An 18,488-nucleotide genomic window follows, 5' to 3' on the forward strand; every position below is an offset into this window, starting at 1 on the left:
AATTTGGAGCAATTTCACAATTTTATTCATATACAGAATATGATAAGAAAATAAGTAGAACAACTTTTACTAATGTAACAGTAAACACTTATTGGCAGTAAAATAAGCCACATTAACATGACAACTACTAAATTACATGTAAAACTCTGGGTGTTTTGAATAGGTGAAAGTAGCGAAAAATGCTGTTTAAATGAAATTAGCTTTTAATACTGTCGATATTTTCTCTGTGAAAATGTTTAATGGAAGCTGCACTAAAATTTACCTTAGAAAATCTTTTCAGTTTCACATTTATGATATTCTAAAATCTGAAACTTTTCTGCCTTCCTTCAAACAAGAGCTTGTGTTTTTAAACTTCTTCATACTTTCTTTTCTTCCTATTAAGACTAGAGTATTATAGAGCTGCCAGATGGTATTTATAGATATTTATAGGTCTTCTAGCTTAATGATAGCATGAATTATTGAACAAAATAAATAAACAAATGAGTTTGGACAGTCATCCACTTTGATTAAATGTCACATATAAAGTACTTTGTTTCTCCCCCGTATTTTCTGAACATATCCACGCACAATTTTAACACTGGAGAGCTCTCTATATTTGGCTATTCAGGGTTAGTATCTGTCAAAAGAAAGAGGCAAAGAATAATAGAAATAAACTTAAAGTGTTTTACAAATACTATAGAAATCTGGAATGATTCATAGTATAGAAAAAAAGAGGAAATTATAAACAGTCGAAGCACTCTGCTGGTTTGGAACCATTTGAATAACAAAAATGTTTGAATATGTTTTAGAGATTTTTTTTTTTTACTTTTTACACTTCAAGGTAAATATGTTCATGCTTTTATCTTTAATCATCAAAAAGATATCTGCTTTAAAATTTTAAAGATGCTTCTGATCTATTATTTGCTTAGTTGATCAATTCACCTGAATAGTAAGGTATTTCTGTGGTTTAAGTGGATTAAAGAATAAATTTCATGGACTTCTAAGGTCTTCAGGATATCTACTTTCTGTCTTTCAGGATCAGAAAATGAGATTTATTGCACAATGCGTACATGATAATTACTACAATTAGACAGGAATTCCTATATATAGAAATATAAGTCCAGATAATTATAATCTGATAAATTTGTGTTGGGAACAAATTAAAGAAAAAAATCACAGTGAGAGGGGCTGGGATTGTGGCTCAGCGGTAGAGTGCTCACCTAGCATGTGCAAGGCCCCAGGTTCAATCCTCAGCACCACATAAAATAAATAAATAAAATAAAGATATTTTGTCTAACTACAGGTAAAAATAAATATTAAAAAAATTACAGTGAGAAAAAATTTCTTTATTTGGCATGTTGCTCACAATTATGTGTTGAGGAAATTATGCTTAAAAATGCCTAGTGAATAAATCAACATGAAATCAGCATGAAAAATAAAATAACATGAAATTCCAAATAATAATTTAACCCAAGAATCATTAGAAATAGCTTTCTTTCTTGGTAGTGAGTGCACTTTAAGCATCAATTCTTATTGAATGATTCATATTTGACTTTAATGATAGCCAAGTTACACAATATTTTATATTTAAATTTATATAAACTTTAATCTTAAATCTCTACATGGATTAAATAAAAAATGTTGATAAAATTATATTGTTTATTTAATGTTAGCAACAGCAGTTTAATGATATCTTGTTACTTTTTCAAAGTTTGATTATCCAGGTAGCAGATACTACATATTATATGCCTAAATATCTGCTCACCCCTTCTTGTATGGTAGTGCAATCTTCAACTGTTTTATGGTATTCCAGAATATATAACACACCTCTCATCCTTTTGTTAACAATGACTATTAGTCTGTGAAAATTTATGAAAATCTTTCTTAAAGGAACCTGTAAGTGTGCCTTTTCCCCCACATCCTTGCCAACTTTTTTGTTGTTTGTATTCTTAACAGATGCCATTCTGACTGAAATGAGATTAAATCTTAGAGTAGTTTTTGATTTGGATTTCTCTAATTGCTAAAGATGTTGTACATTTTTCATATATTTGTTGATTGATTTTTGATTGATTATATATCATCTTCTGATAAGTGTCTATTTAGTTCCTTGGCCCATTTATTGTTTGGGTTATTTGGCTTTTATTTATTTATTTATTTATTTTGGTATTAAGATTTTTGAGTTCTTTATATACCCTAGATATTAGTGCTCTGTTTGATGTGCTTATGGTAAAGATTTGCTCCCACTCTGTAGGCTCTCTATTCACCACACTGATTGTCTATTTTGCTGAGAAGAAGATTTTAAGTTTGAATACATCTCATTTATTGTTTCTTGATTTTTCACTCTTGCTCTATAGGAGTCTTAGTAATGAAGTTGGGTCCTAATCTGACATGATGAAGATTTGGGCCCACTTTTCCTTCTAATAGACGAGGATGGGGGGGAAATGGCACACATTGCTGGTGGGACGGCAAGTTTGTGCAGCCAATATGGAAAGCAGTGTGGAGATTCCTTGGAAAACTGGGAATGGAACCACCATTTGACCCAGCTTTCGCTCTCCTTGGTCTATACCCAAAGGACTTAAAAACGGCATACTACAGGGACACAGCCACATCAATGTATATAGCAGCACAATTCACAATAGCTAAACTGTGGCACCAACCTAAATGCCCTTCAACAGATGAATGGATAAAAAAATGTGATATATATATATATATATATATATATATATATATATATATATATATACACATACATACAATGGAATATTACTCAGCAACAAAAGAGAATAAAATCATGGTATTTGCAGGTAAATGGATGGAGTTAGAGAATATAATGCTAAGTGAAGTTAGCCAATCCCCCAAAAACAAATGGTGAATATTTTCTGAGATATAAGAATGCTGATTCATAATGGGGGTTGGTGGGGGAAGCATAGGAGGATTAGATGAACTCAATATAGAGCAAAGGGGAAGGAGAGGAAGGGAGGTGGCCTGGGGGGGTAGGAAAGATGATGGAACGAGATGGACATCATTACTCTAAGTACATGTATGAAGACACAAATGGTGTGCCTTTACTTTGTATACAACCAGATATAAAAAGTTGTGTTCTATAAGTATAATACAAAATGTAATGCATTCTGCTGTCATATATAACAAATTAGAATAACAATAATAATAAAAAGAACCTGTGAGATTCCTTTATACTTTCTTTACTCAGTCTTTTTTCAGCTGCTTGGAGAGTGGAAGTGATAACTGAAACTCTATTTTGAACCCTGGACATGGAACACAGATCATAAGAGTAGTTACAGTACTGAGAGTTGCCTGGGTTTCACATGACATTTTCACAAACATAGACCCTTTATATCCAAAATTCCCATGAGAAACAAATTAATTTTTATTCCGCTAAAAAATTCGGCTTGAGGACTCTTTTGCCCCCCCAAGTAAATATATTCTTAACTAAATCAATGTATAATAAATAACCTAAAGAAATATACTTCCAAGAAGCAGAGAGCCAGGTTTGGTGGCAGATGCCTTTAATCCCAGCAGCTCAGAAGGCTAAGACAGGAGCATCGTGAGTTCAAAGTCAGCCTCAGCAACTTAGCGAGGCACTAAGCAACTCAGTGAGGCCCTGTCTCTAAATAAAATACAAAATAGGACTGATGTCACAAGGGGACAAAATTTCGATGTATGCAGTCGAGGGAGAGAAATAAAGAATGTCCACACACTTCTGCCCCTTTCAATGCTTTATTCATTCAAATTACTCAATACAATTTCACTCTATAGGTTCTTTTTTTTAAATTTTTTTAATATTTATTTTTTAGTTTTTCGGTGGACACAACATCTTTATTTTATGTGGTGCTGAGGATCGAACCCAGGGCCCCGCGCATGCCAGGCAAGTGCGTTACCACTTGAGCCACATCCCCAGCCCACTCTATAGGTTCTTAATCAAGAAACAACAATCCTTAATGCTGGGCACTACAATAGATATACTCAATTCACAGAACTAGATTAATTAGTTCACTGCAAACAATTCTAGATTAATTCTAAGCACTGCAAATGCACTTAATCATGACAGGCTAATGACAGACATTCCTTCTGCATGCTAAGTTCAGAAGTCTCAAGCCTTAGGCTTTATGTCCAGCAGATTTACACTCATTCAGACCTCGGTGATCAGGTCCAGAACCAAGGCAGGCTTTTCCTGGTGTGGAGTGGATAACTGGTTGAGGAGAGGGTCCTAGGGAGAAGTTGCGTTTCTCACCAGGGTCCAGACGAGGAGGTAGAGTTTGAGAGTGGTGAGATCAGGAAAACAACAAGTTATTAGATGACAGTCTAGGTCCTTATCAGGCTCTCTAGCTCAAGTGCATCCTTGTTTTTGCTGGCTGAATCCCCCCTTTCACTCCTTATCAGCTACCACCATATTTCTCCATGACATAATTTACCCTGGTGTCAGAAACATCTGGTCTGGTGTTTTTCCACTCTGATCTTCTCGCCTTCCCTCTTATGAGGGGAGGGCAGCCTTCCAGAGGCTTCACTCAGGGTGAGGGAGAGTAACTTGTTTGAGGCCATACTGGAGGGCTCTGTTGGGTGTGACTTATGAGACTGGAATTTTCAAACTGGAGTTTTTAAAATGGAGTTGCTGAAGCTCAGGCCTAAGACCATCCTCACAACTGGGGATGTGGCTCAGTGGTGGAGTACCCCTGAGTTGAATTCCTGGTAACAACAACAGCAACAACAAAAAAGTAGGATAACAGGACTAAGTTTAAAATAAGTATAAATTAGATACACCTTTCATGAAAAACGATAAGTGATGATAGATAATTACAGAGCTTTTAAATTTTCCTTATTTACTATATTTATATTTTCATGGGTAAAATTTAGTATTTATTCTTACCTATTTTAATATAAAATAAACACAGCAAAGAATAATATAAATTACTTTGAAAAATTATTTTCCCCTAGGGAATTGATATGTGACCAAATTCTCATTGATAAAATTATAGTTACTCCTTAAGTATCAAAATTATATACAGTTGAACATAGAATCAAAATCTTTTTTTTTTAGTTTTTCTGTTTGGAAAAGATTTTGTAATCTGCATATTTAAAAATAAAAATGTATTTTCCTGAAGTTATTTAATAAGTTGATTGTTATTTTATTTCCTATTTGGGTGGTTCTCCTGTATAATGTTATTGTGAGTTGGATAAATAGTGTTTATACTCTGTTTCCATTTAAAGACATTAAGTAGGCCCTTGGTGATATTATTTGCTTGTAAAAAGAATTTAATCTTACATTGAAGAAACATAAATTCCAAGTAATAATACTACCTTTGTAGATTGTATTGTTTTGGTGAAATATATTCACTCAATCACATAGTTTTTATAATTTTATATGGTAGTTACAAAAGATGATAGGTTCTGAGCTGATCAATGTGCTGAGAACTGGTAATGTATTTTTGTTATAGCTTTTTCTGGAATTCTAAATATTTTATTAATAATACTTTATTCAGGCTTCCTGTAGAAAGTTTTTCAAAAAAAATAACTTTACTTGTCTAGTAACAGAATCAAATTTTCATTTAATGACTACCTAATTCTTCCTAAGTATTCCATAATCAATTCCTAGGTTTTCTACATACCAAGTCATTTTTTTCAGATTGTTGATTGTAAGAAGTCATTGTTTAAATTACCAAATCAATGAATATGCTTTGTTTTAGTGCATATTTTGTAAACAGTACCTTCTCAATATAAACAATAATTTCTCAAAACTTTGTTTAAACATAACTAAAATAAAATAATAAAAGTTCAATTATGTGATCTTTGCATGCAAATAGTATATTAAAATTTCTACTTTAATATTTAAATTAATTGACATTTCTATATAAATTGATTCTGGGAGAGTTTAGAATAAGAACATTTTTGTAAAGTTTTTAACCATGTTTTTCTTTTTAAGCAAACTTATATTTGCACTCAATATTTAAAAAAAAATGGGGAGTTGAAAAGTTCTTCAAGAAATTCTTCAACCATTCAACCCCACATATTGTTGATATCTAAAAATAAAATTTCCAGCTGGTGTACCTGTTATTTTATTTTCTTTCATTTCTCAAAGTAACAAGCATGTCTTTCTAGGGCTGATTGTTCAGCAGGCAGCATTATCTATTCACTTTCCCCAGTGAATGATTTCAACCAACACCAAAGTACTTGCATTCACACAACCCTATACACCTATATCATAATCTGCTTTTTGATTTTATCAATATCCACATCAATATTAATACTGTTTTAACAGAACTATTGTGTTTGCCATTATTTTGCTAACTTGCAAAATATGTTTTGTTTCAGAATAATTATTTATAATTTTTTGTTTAGTTTTTGATATCTTTATCCATTATTTGACATGAAACACCTACTTGAATTTATGTTTCTTAATATGCGAAGTATTCTATCAATTTCATTCCTTTGATAATTTTTTTTCATCTGTTATACAATTGTCATTCTGGAATCTTACATCATTTTATTGAACCATTAATGTGTGAGGCATACAAGGCAAGAATACAAATAAAGAATCTGTGGTCTCCATCTCACTCCTTTTCTTTTTCCTGTTGGCTATCCCAGAGCACATAAATATAAAGAAGAAACAAATGTGTCATTTATGCTTTGTGTGTGAGTGAAACACCAATTTGGGCAGATATTTCTGCCAGTGTCCTACTTGGAGAACCTTAGCTGTAGTATTTTATTTTTGTTGTTTGGTTTTTGTCAGAACTGAGTATGGAAGGATGTTGTATGCTTCAGATTCAATATTTTAGCACTCAGCTTGTTGAAGCTTCCTTTTCATCATGTACTGGATGAGAAAAGCAGTCACCTCTTTCTTTGACCAGAAAAAACCAAACAAACATCCTAGTTATCTTATTAAGCAGATATTTAACACTTTCAATTTTAGATTTATCTAAACCTCTTTTGGGAAAGCATCAGGTACCAATAATTCCATATACTGAATGCCCATGTCCTCCCACATTCATAAATTGAAACTTAATGACTAACATAATAATATTAGGCGGTTGGACCTTTGGGAGGCAGATTATGTCATGAGGCCAGAGATCTCATGAATGGGATTAGTACAATTTAAGAGAGATCCTAAAGAGATAGCCAGACTTTTTTACCATCTGAGGACACAGCAGGAAGTTGCTATCTCTGAATCAGGAAATCAAGTCTAAACAAACACCAACTCAATTGGGCTTTCATCTTGAGATTTCTAGGCTTCCCAATAAGTATAACTATGAGAGATAAAATTCTACTATTGGTATGTCATCTAGTATGTAGTATTTTATTTTAACAACCAATGAATGAATACAAGGAGTTTGTGGTATAAATTTCAATGAGTCTTAATTTTTCATTATTGTCTTGAGATTTCATTTTCACAGATAGGATAAATCACCAATTATCAGCTACATTTTAGCTTCTGAAATTTGTATGCTCTCATCTCTTAACTTCTCTTTGAACATGCTGGTTTCTGACCATTAAAACCAAACAAATGACAAAAATCAAAACCTTCTTTTGTCATTTTAGTAGGATTTCAGGAATAACAAAAGTAAGTGTATCTATTAACCCCCCTTTGTTTGCTCATATTAAACGTATGTACTTATTAAAGCCATAATCCAAAATAGAAGTAATTTACTTTTGCCTTTAACATATTAGAAATTTAATAGAAACAAACTTAAGAAATCATTCACCCTTTAGACACATGGCTTCCCAGAATGAATTTCATTTAGAGAAAAGTGAAAATAGTATTTATCTGTTTAAAATACCAGAGAGATTTTTCACTGTTATTAGAAGTTCATAATACATAATGTGGTTTACACATTCTTGCATAATTTTTTCCATTTAGAAGCAACACGGTGTACTCATTATTAGTACATGTTTGAAGTCAGAAATTGTGGCCATGATACTAGCCACTTTCAAGTCAGGTTACACAACTGGAAGTTAGTTAACCTGCATCATTTTCTCTCTGCTAAAACCACAAGGATTTTTTTCTTATTGCTTCCCAACAGCATCTTAAAGACATCTATCCTCTTTTTAGTTTTCACACATTCATTTCTCCCATTTAGATCTCTTTCTCATTGGATTATTACCTCCTTTAATGTATACTCAGTTTTTATTTCTCTTAAATATTAAGTTTCTTAGGTAAGTATTTCCTGGGCCTTCATTTCCATCAGACCCTCTCACTGTATCTTTCCATATCTTCTGACTCCTTTCTGACAGAATTTGGTATACTTGCCATTCTGTACTTGATTATCTAAAATTATGTGCTCTCATCTCCCCCACAAAATCATATAGCTACAAAGCCAAGAATGGGTTGTTTTTATAGCCAACTTCTTTCTAAACCTTAGTTTAGTGTCATTGGTAGTTTTAAGTATCAACTGATAAAGTTAAGGGATAATCACACAGCTGGTAAAGCATTATTTGTAGGTATATATTTGAATGTGTTTCCGGGAAAGATTTGGCAGATTGGGGACTCATGAGGTTGGATATAATAAAATAAGGAAGATATCCCCAGCCTCTGCTGGGGCTGGACTGGAAGCACTAAGCAGAGCATTCCCTTTGCAAGCAAAGTAGAGGGATAGAAAAACTAAAGGTCCTCACATGTTTTATGAAGCCTGAGGTGTGTCTGGGTACTGAGGAGCATTTAGAAATCAAGGCCATTGCCCAACTAAACTGAAAGGTGCTCTGCACAATATCCTTGTCTGGGAATGAAGCTGACATGGGCATTTGGAGGACAAAGGAATAAACCAGTTTTGCAGCCACAGCACAGAGGTAGTAGCTGAGGAATCTGAGTCCTAGCAAGCCTGAATTTGGCCCAAAATACAGGCCCAGTAAACACACACTGAACACATCGAGTGCTTAAGTTACCAGGAGAAAATCAAAGCTTGAAAGAAGTTTACACAGGAGACAACTGGTTACAGAAATCAACCTGGCTCTACTCCTCCACCTCTAATCCAGCTGCTTGTGGTACCAGATAATAGATGTGCATGGCCAGAAATTCAGAAGGGTAGGGAGAAGGGGGAGATTGAGTTTAAAGTCTGAACACCAAATCAGGGAACATGGGATCTGAAGTTGAGGTAGTGAACTAAGAATTGGCTCCTCCACCACACAAATAAAACCCATGAGGGATCCCTTGGGTATAGTCTTCCAGTGTGGACCAGCAATTGCTGATTTAAAATCCCTAGACCAAGTGCCATTCAGTAAAGAACCTGGAGCTCACCTAAGACCAAACCCTGCCACCAGGTATTTGAAAGAATTCTTTAACTTTTCTCTAAGTTTTTTTCTCCCTCCTTCTTTTTTCTTTTTCTCTTCTCTGTTTCATTATGACCTTAATGGTTCATGAACATTTATAAACATTCATATTTTTTTCCTCTTTTCTAGCTTTTTTTTTGGCCAGTTTAATTTTGTGGATCAGTATTTTTTAGGATTTGGATGTAGATTAGTATATTTGAGTTATATTTTGTACTTTTTAAATTTTAATTTTTTTCTCCTTCCACTTGTTTCCCTTTATACTCTGTCTTTGGCTGACAACCAATCTCTATTGTTCTTAAACTCTTTCTTTAGTTTTTTTCCCCTTTATCTTCCCTCATCTTCTCTTATAAACAAAACATAATTATATCACTTTTGTTTTCTCTCTGTCCACCATTTGGAAACATTAACCATTTTGCAAACTTGCTGTTTTTATTATAGGCAATAACCGTTCATATCATTTCTGTTTATTGTGATACTTATTTTTTTAGATATCAGAGTAGGAATTATCTGGTTTAATTCTCTATATTGTGTGTCTCCCTCTGGAAAACTTCAGGAACACTATAAGGCCAAAGGGTAGACACTCTACTACCTCAGATCCATACTGTAAGATAGGAAATTGCACAAACAACATGAAGTAAAAGCAAGGAAATGTATCACCCTAAACAAACCAAAATATTACAACAATAGAATCCATTGACACCACAGTGGAAGAAATGCCAGAGAAGGAGTTTAAAAATGTACATAGTTAAACTAATCTGTGTGGTAAAGTAGGATCAAAGGAATGAAATCAGAGAGAAAATACAGGAATTGTAAGATCACTTCAATAAAGAAGTAGAAATTCAGGAAAAAAGAGCAGAAATTCTCAAAATGAAGGAACAAATAAAACAAATTAAATTTAATAGAAAGCATTACAAATAGAGTAGGTCATTTGGAAGACAGTTTTATGTAATGAAGAAAAATTATTTAATTCTGAAAACATAGTTGACCATGGAGGAAAAAAAAATGTTAAGAGACCATGAACAGAGCTTCCAAGAATTGTGGTATAATATAAAATGATCAAATTTAAAATTTATCAGTATAGGGCTGGGGATGTGGCTCAAATGGTAGCACGCTGGCATGGCATGCGTGTGGCCCGGGTTTGATCCTCAGCACCACATACAAACAAAGATGTTGTGTCCGCCGAAAACTAAAAATAAATAAATAAATAAATATTAAAATTCTCTCTCTCTTAAAAAATATCAGTATAGATGAAGACACAGAGATACAAACCAAAGGAATACACAATCTTTTCAATAAAATAATATAAGAAAATTTTCCAAACCTAAAGAATAAAATTGGAAATCAAAACAAGGAGGATTACATGACCCCAAGTATATAAAATTACAACAGACTCATGCCAAGGCACATTATTATGAAAATATCTTAACATATAGAATGAGGATAGAATTTTAAAGGCTGCTAGAGAAAATAGACAGGTAACATTTAGAAGGAAAACAATCCAAAACCTAGATGATATTTCAACCTAGACCCACAAAGTCAGGAAGTCTTGGGATAATATATACCAAGATCAGAATGAAAATGGATGACAGCCAAGAATACTATGCCCAGCAAAATTAAGCTTCAGAATTGATAATGAAATTTAAAACATCCCATGGTAATCAAATGTTAAAACAATTCACAAATAAAATCGTTGATGGTTTTACTACAAAACATATTCAATTAGATATTTTTTTTTTTTTTAGGATTAAAAATTTATTTCCATTCTATACATTCATGGGAACACACAATAGTTTTATTTGCTTATGATAAAGACTATTTTGATTTTACATTTAGTATATACTAAGACTTCTGACTATCTTAAACTTTCAAGTAGCTATCATAAATTAGTAAATAAGTAAACTGTTGTTATCACAAGGGTCATGTGTAAATGGACATGACATTTTTTTTCTTTTTTTTTTTTTATTGGTTGTTCACAACATTACAAAGCTCTTGACATAACCCACTTCATACATTGGACTGAAGTGGGTTATGAACCCCCAATTTTACCCCAAATGCAGCTTGCAGAGTCACATCGGTTACACCTCCACATTTTTACATAATGTCCTATTGGTAATTGTTGTATTCTGCTACCTTTCCTATCCCCTACTATCCCCCCTCCCCTCCCCTCCCAGCTTCTCTCTCTACCCCATCTACTGTAATTCATTTCTCTCCTTGTTTATTTTCCCATTCCCTCACAACCTCTTGTATGTAATTTTGTATAGCAATGAGGGTCTCCCTTCATTTCCATGCAATTTCCCTTTTCTCACCCTTTCCCTCCCATCTCATGTCTCTGTTTAATGTTAATCTTTTCTTCCTACTCTTCCTCCCTGCTCTGTTCATAGTTGCTCTCATTATATCAAAGACGACATTTGGTATTTGTTTTTTAGGGATTGGCTAGCTTCACTAAGCATAATCTGCTCTAGTGCCATCCATTTCCCTGCAAATTCTATGATTTTGTCATTTTTTATTGCTGCATAGTACTCCATTGTGTATAGATGCCACATTTTTTTTATCCATTCATCTACTGAGGGGCATCTGGGTTGGTTCCACAGTCTAGCAATTGTGAATTGTGCTGCTATGAACATCGATGTGGCAGTATCCCTGTAGCATGCTCTTTTAAGGTCTTCAGGGAATAGTCCAAGAAGGGCAATAGCAGGGTCAAATGGTGGTTCCATTCCCATCTTTCCCAGGAATCTCCAAACTGCTTTCCAAATTGGCCGCACCAATTTGCAGTCCCACCAGCAATGTACAAGTGTACCCTTTTCTCCACAGCCTCTCCAGCACTTATTGTTGTTTGACTTCATAGTGGCTGCCAATCTTACTGGAGTGAAATGGTATCTTAGGGTGGTTTTGATTTGCATTTCTCTGACTGCTAGAGATGGTGAGCATTTTTTCATGTACTTATTGATTGATTGTATATCCTCCTCTGAGAAGTGTCTGTTCAGGTCCTTGGCCCATTTGTTGATTGGGTTATTTGTTGTCTTATTGTCTAATTTTTTGAGTTCTTTGTATACTCTGGATATTAGGGCTCTATCTGTAGTGTGCGGAGTAAAGATTTGTTCCCAGGATGTAGGCTCCCTGTTTACCTCTCTTATTGTTTCTCTTGCTGAGAAAAAACTTTTAAGTTTAATTAAGTCCCATTTGTTGATTCTTGTTGTTAACTCTTGTGCTATGGGTGTCCTATTAAGGAATTTGGAGCACGACCCCACAATTTGTAGATCGGATCCAACTTTGTCTTCTATCAGATGCAGAGTCTCTGGTTTGATATCAAGTTCCTTGATCTATTTTGAGTTAACTTTTGTGCATGGCGAGAGAAAGGGGTTCAGTTTCATTTTGTTGCATATGGATTTCCAGTTTTCCCAACACCATTTGTTGAAGATGCTATCCTTCCTCCATTGCATGCTTTTAGCCCCTTTATCAAATATAAGATAGTTGTAACTTTGTGGATCAGTCTCTGTGTCCTCTATTCTAAACCATTGGTCCACCCGCCTGTTTTGGTACCAGTACCATGCTGTTTTTGTCACTATTGCTTTGTAATATAGTTTGAAATCTGGTATCGCTATACCGCCTGATTCACACTTCCTGTTTAGAATTGCTTTTGCTATTCTGGGTCTTTTATTTTTCCATATGAATTTCATGATTGCTTTGTCAATTTCTACAAGATATGCCGTTGGGATTTTGATTGGCATTGCATTAAACCTATAGAGAACTTTTGGTAATATCGCCATTTTGATGATGTTAGTTCTGCCTATCCATGAACAGGGTATGTTTTTCCATCTTCTAAGATCTTCATCAACTTCTCTCTTTAGGGTTCTGTAGTTTTCATTATATAAATCTTTCACCTCTTTTGTTAGGTTAATTCCCAAGTATTTTATTTTTTTTGAGGATATCTTGAATGGAGTGTTTTTCCTCATTTCCGTTTCCGAAGATTTGTCGCTGATATACAGAAATGCCTTTGATTTATGCGTGTTGATTTTATATCCTGACACTTTGCTGAATTCATTTATTAGTTCTAGTAGTTTCTTTGTAGACTCTTTTGGGTCTTCTAGGTATAGAATCATGTCATCTGCAAATAGTGATAATTTAAGTTCTTCTTTTCTAATTTTTATGCCTTTAATTTCTTTCGTCTGTCTAATTGCTCTGGCCAGTGTTTCGAGAACTATATTGAATAGAAGTGGAGATAGAGGGCATCCCTGTCTTGTTCTGGATTTTAGAGGGAATGCCTTCAACTTTTGTCCATTCAGAATGATGCTGGCCTGAGGCTTAGCATAGATAGCTTTTACAATGTCAAGGTAGGTTCCTGTTATCCCTAGTTTTTCTAATGTTTTGAACATAAAGGGATGCTGTACTTTGTCAAATGCTTTCTCTGCATCTATCGAGATGATCATATGGTTCTTATCTTTAAGTCTATTGATGTGGTGAATAACATTTATTGATTTCCGTATGTTGAACCATCCTTGCATCCCAGGGATGAATCCTACTTGGTCATGGTGCACAATTTTTTTGATGTGTTTTTGTATTTGATTCGCCAGAATTTTATTGAGGATTTTTGCATCTAGGTTCATTAGAGATATTGGTCTGTAGTTTTCTTTCTTTGAGGTGTCTTTGTCTGGTTTCGGAATCAGGGTGATGTTGGCCTCATAGAATGAGTTTGGAAGAGCTCCCTCTTTTTCTATTTCCTGAAATAACTTGAAAAGTATTGGTTTTAATTCTTCTTTAAAGGTTTTGTAAAACTCCGCTGTATATCCATCCGGTCCTGGGCTTTTCTTGGTTGGTAGTCTTTTGATGTCTTCTTCAATTTCATCCATTGATATTGGTCTGTTCAAATTGTGTGTATCCTCCTGACTCAGTCTGGGCAAATCATATGACTTAAGAAATTTATCGATGTCTTCACTATCTTCTATTTTGTTGGAATATAGGTTTTCAAAATAATTTCTAATTGTCTTCTGTATTTCTGTAGGATCTGTTGTAATATTGCCTTTTTCATCCCGTATGTTAGTAATTTGAGTTCTCTCTCTTCTTCTCTTCGTTAGCATGGCTAAAGGTCTGTCGATCTTATTTATTTTTTCGAAGAACCAACTTTTAGTTTTGTTAATTTTTTCAATAGTTTCTTTTGTTTCAATTTCATTGATTTCCGCTCTAATTTTAATTATTTCTAGCCTTCTGCTACATTTGCTGTTGTTTTGCTCTTCCTTTTCTAGGGCTTTGAGGTGAAGTGTGAGCTCATTTATTTGTTGGTTTTTTCTTTTTTTGAGGAATGACCACCAGGCGATGAATTTTCCTCTTAAAACTGCTTTCATTGTGTCCCATAGATTCCGATATGTTGTGTCTGTATTTTCATTTATCTCTAAGAATTTTTTAATTTCCTCCTTTATGTCTTCTGTAACCCATTGATCATTCAGTAACATATTGTTCATTTTCCATGTGATGTAGGATTTTTCCTTCCTTCTTTTATCATTGATTTCCAGTTTCATTCCATTATGATCAGATAAAATGCATGGTATTATCTCCACCCCTTTATATTTACTGAGGGTTGCCCTATGGCATAATATATGGTCTATTTTTGAGAAGGATCCATGTGCTGCTGAGAAAAAAGTATATCCATTTGATGATGGTTGATATATTCTATATATGTCAGTTAAGTCTAGGTTGTTGATTGTGATATTGAGTTCTATAGTTTCTTTATTCAATTTTTGTTTGGAGGATCTGTCCAACGGTGAAAGAGGTGTGTTGAAGTCACCCATAATTATTGTGTTGTGGTCTATTTGATTCTTGAACTTGAGGAGAGTTTGTTTTATGAATGTCGCAGCACCATTGTTTGGTGCATAAATATTGATAATTGTTATGTCTTGTTGGTGAATGGTTCCTTTTAACAGTATATAATGACCTTCTTTATCCCTTTTGATTAACTTAGTCTTGAAGTCGATTTTATTCGATATGAGGATGGCCACTCCTGCTTGCTTACGAGAACTGTGTGCGTGGTATATTTTTTCCCATCCTTTCACCTTCAGCCTGTGTATGTCTCTTCCAATCAGATGTGTCTCCTGGAGGCAGCATATTGTTGGATTTGTTTTTTTAATCCATGATATCAGCCTATGTCGCTTTATTGGAGAGTTTAGGCCGTTAACATTCAGAGTTACTATTGATATATGGTTTGAACTTCCATCCATGTTTGAATGTTTATCCTTTTTTTTTTTTAATATTTAGTTTGTTTCTCCGTGATTATCTTTCCCCTCACCCTCTGTCTTTACTGAGGCACTTCCCACTGATGGTTTTGGTTATTGTTTTTCATCTCTTCCTCGTGTAGTGTTTTGCTCAAAATGCTTTGCAATGCAGGTTTTCTGGCTGCAAATTCTTTTAGCTTTTGTTTATCATGAAAGATTTTTATTTCGTTGTCGTATCTGAAGCTTAATTTTGCTGGATACAGAATTCTTGGTTGGCATCCATTGTCTTTCAGTGTTTGAAATACGTTGTTCCAGGATCTTCTCGCTTTCAGTGTCTGTGATGAAAAATCCGTTGTCAACCTTATTGGTTTACCCCTAAATGTAATCTGTCTCTTTTCTCTTGTAGCTTTTAATATTTTCTCCTTGTTCTGTATATTGGATAGCTTCATAACAATGTGTCTTGGCGTTGGTCTACTGTGATTTTGTGTGCTCGGTGTCCTGTATGCATCTACAATTTGTATATCTGTTTCCTTTTTTATTTCTGGAAAGTTTTCTGTAATTATCTCATTCAGCAGGTTATTCATTCCCTTGGCATGAATCTCTGTGCCTTCCTCTATCCCGATGACTCGTAAGTTTGGTTTTTTTAAGTTATCCAAAATCTCTTGGATGTTTTTCTCGTGATTCTTAACCAGCCTATCTGAGTTGGCTAGACTCTTTTCAAGTTGATATATTTTGTCTTCATTATCTGACGTTCTGGCTTCTACTTGCTCCACTCTGTTAGTGATACTCTCGATTGAGTTTTTAATTTGGTTTATCGTTTCCTTCATTTCTAGAATTACTGTTTGATTATTTTTTATAATTTCTATCTCCTTATAAAGATGCTTAACTTCTTCTTTTAGCTGTTTATGTAACTCATTCTCAATGTGTTCTTTCGCTGCTTGAATTTGCTGTCTCGTATCCTCTTTGAGGTTCCATTCCATCTGTCTAAGGTGTTCCTTGAGGTCTTTATATGACCATTTTTCTGATGACTCTAGGTCCTCCTGAATATTTAGGCTGTCCTGCATTGCTTGTACTCCTCTTCTTCCTTGCTTCTTGAAGCTGCTCATGTTGCTTCTTGTTCTGGTTGACTGCTGGGTTACTGTTATTTTCCTATAAATTTATTTGATGCTAGGGAGGAAAGGTATTAGAAGGGAAGGGAAGGAGTCACTAAGGAGAATGAGAGTAGGCAGGTAGAATTCAAGGAAGGGGGGATAAGAAAAATGAAAAGACAAAAGAAGAAAGAAATAGGAACTAAAAAAGAACAAAAATTTAAAAAAATATTAATAATAATTAAAAAATAAATAAATAAAATTGAGATTAGAAGAGAAAGAAGGAGAAAAAAAAGAGAAAAGAAAGAAAAAACAAGATTGAAAAATGAAGATGAAAGAAAAACCCCAATCAATCAAAAAAAAAAAAAACAATAAAAAAGACTAATAAATGCCGTCTTAGAGTTTGATTAACTTCTCTTCCACTAGGTGGCGCTGTGCCCCCCAGGTCAAGTCTTTCCCGTCAGTACGCGGGAACCAATCACTGTGCAGCAGCTCCTCCCAGACTGGGCGAGTCTCCAATCCTGAGTGCCTAGGGCCTCCTCTTGTGTCCAAACACTTCCACTTTTCCTCTAGCCAGGCCCCTCTCACCACAATACTGGCTACAGGCCAGGTCTGCTGCTCCCGGGAGCCCTGTTTTCATGAACGACTGGGCTCACTCCTCCAGATTGCCATTCCCTCAGACCCTAAGCTTGTAGAGCTTGGTGCTGAGAATCCTCAGCGAATTTTGCTTGCCCTCCTGTAGCCACGCCCCCGTAGCTGGTGCAAGAGACCTCAACAGCCATCCCTGGAGGGAGCGGCAGTCCCGCAGCACCTCTGACTCCCTTGGGCTGGCTGTAGCACTCTCGGGAGAGCTGGGAGGGGCTCTTAAGGTTTCCCTGATGCGTGGGGAGGGAGAACCAGGAGACCACACACCTGCTGCAGCAGGCTTCAATGAATTTATCTCCTCCGCCGCAGTCCTGCCACGCCAGCCCTCTGCCACAGTGGTGTCCTCAGCAAACGGCTGCAGTTCACCTCCCCCTGCCGGGCGACCAATGCCTCGGGCGGGTCCCCACTGTCTCCCAAGTCCCGCCTGGACCCTGTGGCCACCACCCACGAAGGCCCGGCAGGCATCCACCTCCGGGGAATGAGAAGCGCTGACCAGCCGCCTCAGCCGGATAGCTTAATGCTGAGTCGCAGCTGTCTGTCTTAGCTTTTCAGACGCGGTGGTGCGGGGCACGGAACAGGAGGGGCTTACTCACTTCCCGCCGCCAACTTTCTCCTCTCGCTATTTCGGGATGATGGCGGGGTGCTGGCTCACTCTCTCCGGTGTGTCTCTGCTTCGAGCTCCCGCGCCTCTCTCCGCCGCGGTTTCTACAGCCGGCGCTGCCCTGTTCGCTCTTTCCGCCCCCGGCGTTCCCAGCTTCTAGCCGCACCGCGGCCCGGTCCGTGTCTTTATGGCTCGCGGCGCCCGGGGCCGGGGAGGCGACGGCCTGACTCCGGCAAGTATCACAGTCCCCAGGCCCCGAGTCCCGGCGGCCACACACCGACACTTCTAATAGACCTACCAGATCCCTGCAGGACCCCTCTTCATGGAATTCTGCTAGAAGTTCCTCAGTGTGAAGACTGCCGCTGTTCCAAAGGGTCTTTTTGATCCCGTTAGTGCAGAGACATCAGAGTCCCTGCTTCCTCCTCGGCGGCCATGTTCCCCACCCCTCAATTAGATATTTTATGAAGAAGAAATGAAAAATAAAAGTGAAAACCAGCAAAATTAAAAACTCCAAAGAACAGTGAAATAATGAAGAACCTATCCAAATTAAAATCTAGAAATACATTAAAATGATAGTGAATAAAAATCATATCTCAATAATAACACTGAATGTTTATGGTCTAAACACATCAATCAAAAGACAGACATAAACTGATAGATTGAATTAAAAAACAAGACCCAACAATATGCTGTCTC

General features: G+C 35.9%; 1 protein-coding gene across 1 annotated transcript in view; it reads right to left on the reverse strand.

The window, feature by feature from the left end:
* Positions 1 to 10,336: 10,336 nt before the first annotated feature.
* The window catches only part of LOC308649512 (uncharacterized protein), a gene marked incomplete at its 5' end in the record, with an annotated part of 523,997 nt that continues 515,845 nt past the window's right edge, over positions 10,337 to 18,488 (reverse strand). The window contains one exon of the mRNA XM_081295046.1: positions 10,337 to 10,441. The remainder of the gene's footprint in view (positions 10,442 to 18,488) is intronic.

Source organism: Spermophilus citellus (assembly GCF_964194105.1).
Source record: "Spermophilus citellus genome assembly, chromosome: 5".
Classification (NCBI taxonomy): domain Eukaryota; kingdom Metazoa; phylum Chordata; class Mammalia; order Rodentia; family Sciuridae; genus Spermophilus; species Spermophilus citellus.